The sequence below is a fragment of the Pteropus vampyrus genome, unplaced genomic scaffold, assembly GCF_000151845.1.
Source record: "Pteropus vampyrus isolate Shadow unplaced genomic scaffold, Pvam_2.0 Scaffold273, whole genome shotgun sequence".
Classification (NCBI taxonomy): Eukaryota; Metazoa; Chordata; class Mammalia; order Chiroptera; family Pteropodidae; genus Pteropus; species Pteropus vampyrus.
Window position 1 is genome coordinate 213,294 of NW_011889054.1, and position 4,466 is coordinate 217,759.

Genomic DNA, 4,466 nt, shown 5'->3' on the forward strand with positions numbered 1-4,466 from the left:
CAAATCCAAGTAGGGCGGGAGCGAACACCTGTGCCCCAGCGCCTGCTGGGCCAGGCGCGGGGACTAGACGGGTGGCAAACGTTGGGGGAAGGGTGCACTTTGCGAGGAGGCTGAGGGGCCGGGTGGCGACGCTAGAAACCACAGATTCTCCTGACACAGTGGGCGCAGTGAGCACTGCTGCCCCACAGCGTCCGGGGTTGCAAGGGTCCCGAGCTCCCCGCGCGGAGCACCCAGGCCCCCGGCACACCGCTTGTTGCGACAACTTCAAACCTCTCAGATCCTTGGAGCACGAGGCCTTCGAAGGAGCTGTTCTGACTCCTGCAAATTTCCGGGAAAGAAAATAAAGCCTAAAGCAAGTAAACGACGCCTCCAGGGTCATCCAGCGAGGGCTGAGACTGGAAACCACGTGTCGCGGGCCTGTCTCCTCCCACCCACATTAGGCGTTTTGGCTGGGAAAAGGATGGGCGGAGGAGTCAATTGGGGCTCAGGCGGCAGGCTGGATGGGGCTACGGTGAAAGCTCCTGGAAGAGTCCCAAATGTAACTAATTCGCGCGTCAGAAGTCAGAAGTGGGTAAAGAGAGAACCCTTGAAAATTGAGAAGTACGTATGAACCTTTATCTTCTGCCTAGTCCTGCACGTCGTTCTAGCCCTCGTCGATGACCTGCGCTCCTCCTCACGCTGAGCACAGCTGTCTTCGGAAGCTTTGGGACAGCCTAGCTTGGACCCCGGCTAAGGAGTGCGTGGCACCTTCCAGGGACTGGCTAGATAGAGGACAGGGAATGAATGCATAGCCGCTCCTGAAGTTCCACATCTTTTTCTGGCAAATTTTTACTCCCCATCCATAGAGCCAATTAAACGCAATAAAACCTTGCAAAGAACCCCTCTTCCTAGCAAAGCGTCGCCGACAATTGCCTAGGGGTAAACCAAATACGCCTGAGATAATTACACTAAGCCCAGGGCAATGATTTGCCTGCCAGCGTCCTCAGCGCCAGCCGATATTTGGCTAGTGTAGTGGTTGTGTGCGTGTATGTTTTTAAATTACACGCGGAAACTTGAAACCTACTAGTTGGTGCCAGGGTGGTTACGCGATCTGTTTTCTTGAGCAGAGGTCTGTAGGCAGCTGGAGCTCGCGCGTACCGCCCCCCGCCCGTGTTGCTGCGCGCCTGCAGAACTTGCGGGAATTAAATCGACCTCCGGGGATGGACCGGAGTAGGGGCGAGCGCGACCCCAACCGCGGCTCCGGCTCTGCCCGCAGTTCCAGCGCCACGCCAGGAATTGCCCAGAATTCTCCGCGGAGGCGGCGGTGGCGGGCCCCTCTCCAAAATGGACAGGCGTCGGGCGCTCCTTGTCTGCGCTCTCCGCTGCAATTGCAGCTTGGACTGCCTAGCCGGCTGAGGCTTCAGTGTCGGAAAGGACTTTCTGCCCTTGCCAAGTGCACCCAGAACGCAGAAGCGTGAGGCGTGGCGCTTCGATCTACCCTCGCGACTCTATTTTGGTCCAAGTTGCGCGGAGCCCTCAGCCAGTTGAACGCAGTTGGTTCGCCGAGACCGAAGGCGTAGGCCACGGGGCTCGCATCTTACCCCGGCGCCGAGTCCGAGGTAGTGGTGGCGGGTCTGGAGTTTTTAACGAGTTCACCCGGTGAGCGCCCAGCTCACAGCTTTATTGTGTTCAGATAATGCTCGTGAAGTTTGCCCCGCGCGCCCTTGAAGGGCCCGTTCTCTCGCTCTGTCCTCGGATGCCATGGAGTGCACTTGCCCGACGAGAACATCTCCGAGCTGCTCCCAAGTTGGAGGAGCAGCTTTTCCAGGAGCCCGCGGAGAAGATACTCTCGCAGGGCGTCAACAAAAGATGACTTTGCCCGAGCGGCGTGCGGGGCCCGGCCAGGAAGAGGCTTTAAGCGCTTGGCACGCCAAGCTCCTACCAGCGGCCTTTTGGCAGCTCCTGGGCCTGGACAGGGCTTTTCTCGCACCACGTCAGTCAAGGGAGAAGGGGACACCCAGCACCCGCGGGCTCTAGCTGTCACTCTAACTGTGGGCATCCTCAGAATTCCTCCTTGGCTTCGTGAAGCCAGGAGGCTGTCTGCTGCTGGCTCCTTAAACTGACTCGCGCTACCAGAAATTCCAAAGAGACTCCATTGGCAGAAGGAACCTTCCCGGCCTGGAGTGACAGCGAAAGCATCCAATTCTGAAAGGGACAGGCTAAAAGGCTGCTCTTTCCCCCGGGGCCCTTTTGCACACTTCACCTCAACTGTTCTTACCTATTCTAAAACTGCTGCTGGCCTAAGGCAAACTAGCCAAATAATACTAGCCAGAAAGCTAGTTTCTGAGCAAAGATAAAAATTAGGAATCTTCCCGGCTCACCGCACTCCTACAAACCGACAGGCAAACAGCCCCTCTGGTGGTCCTCCCCTGGAGCAGCTCACCAAAAGACGGAAGCTAAAACTACTCGACCTGATGTCGCCAAGGTTTAGGGGGGAGGGTAAGAGGCAGTCTCCCAAGTAGTTGGGCCAACGGCCTCTGCCTTCAGATTTAGGCACAGAAAAGAAGAAATTAACAACCGAATGAGCCACAGTCGCTGATTGCTCTTTTCTCCTCAATTAGTGGAACTGGAAGGGACCCGTGAAATTTCCAACTTCGAACATCTCATTTTACAAATAAACTGAGGCCCAGAGACGAGAAAAGGGTTTATATTTTTTCTAAACTCTGATTTTCCTCCCAGCTCAAGGGCAGAAGCAGCCAAAGCCAAAATATAACTTCAGGTTCTCCCTGCAGTCAGTTGGAATTCGCTACTGGGTGTGCGGGTGAGTGCGGAGCAGGAATCTGCTTCTCTGACCTCAGCAAGCACCGGGACCTCGGCGCTGTGGCTCATCCATCTTTCCCTCACAGGTCACACCAGGGCCCTATGGATTGCTCATTTTGAGGTTTTATTTGATTTTATTTATCTCCCTTTCCCTCGACGTACTAGGAATAGCAGACTTCGTTCCGACACACCCAGGTGATGGGACCTCTGATCTCCCAACTCCTCCCTCTGGCCCTAGCTCAGACGTCACCATTCCCAAAGAAATGCCTCACTCTCTTGAGAAGCGCGGTGGAACCTCCATCTACCAAGTCCTATTATCTATTCTAATTTCCTGGTTACTGTCAGCGCTCCCTCTAGATTGCGGTCCTGTAGCTTAGAGAACTGTGTACCTGGCGACGATCGTAGGGCCTGACATACAGTTGGCTCACAATAAAGTTGTGAAGTTGGCATTTGACGAAAATGCCCCTGGCTCTCCTCCCCATGAGCTTTTCCCTCCAACCCTACAGGCATTGGGATTTCTTGCTGTGAAGAGGCCTTGAGGCCACGGCGTTCCGAACTTGGTCCAGAGTGGCTTGTCCAAGAGAAAATTAGTGGACGGAGAGAGAAGATCAGAGCCGGTAGGAAGGAAGGGCGGGGATAGGCTGGAGATGCAAGAGAGGAGAGAGAAAGCAGGGGTCTAGTCCCCTTCTCCTGTGCGTCGCGACCCGGGTGGGGTACAACAGCGAGGACCGCACCCGGATCTGCAACCCTCCCTGCGAACATCCTGCGCTCCTCGCCCCACGTGGTGGGACCTGGGGGCTGCGAGTGGGTGGTGAAAGCTGGGGTGGGGGGACCCGAACCCAGCGGAGGAGGGGGCGGGGGCGAAGCGCAGCGCTTTCTACCCCTTCTTCAGCAAGAGAAGCGGCGGCGGCGCGGAGTCCCTCAGCCTCGGTCATGTGATAGTCTTGAAGAGCGAGCTGCGGGGGTCTCGGCGTCTCGGGGACCATTACAAAACCCAGCCAGGAGAGCGCGTCTCTGCCACAACCGCCGCCGCCGCCTCTCCAGCTCAAGACAGGCGGGTGAGAGCGGCGGCAGCTGCAACGCGGACCGCTGAGCGGACTTTAGCCAGTCTCGCATCCTCCAGGCATTGATAGACGCCCCCTCAGGCCTGCGGCTCGCGCCCTGCGCCCCCGCCCCACACCAGAGCCTGCTGGTGCCGCGGCTGCAGAAACTACCAAACTTTTCCCCCCGAGCGACAGCCTACAGCTCTATCCTCGGCTCTATCCGCGGGAGAAAGGGAGACGCGGGCTGCCCAGCTTCCACCCTCCTTTTCCTTACCTCGCCTCTTCCCTCCAGGAAAACAGAACCCCAGAGCGCACTAAGTGGCGGGTCAGGGGGCAGCGCTTCGTGCGGGTAGGTGCCGCCGCCCCCGGCCTCCAGGACAGAGAGCGCCAACTTGGATTTAAAGGGCCAGAGTCCTGAGTGTGTAGCTCGCTTGGCCTGGGCTTCCCTCAGACCCAGCAAAAGCAAAGAAGAGGCTGGAGGGGAACACGGCCCCTCCCCACTCGTCCTCTGCCAACTCCAGCGTTCAATCTCTGTCCACACGCGCGAAGACGCCGCGAGGGTGACAGTGAAGCTGGCGCGCCCTGCCCGATATTGTGTGCGTGTGTCTGCGACCGTCGGGGCCA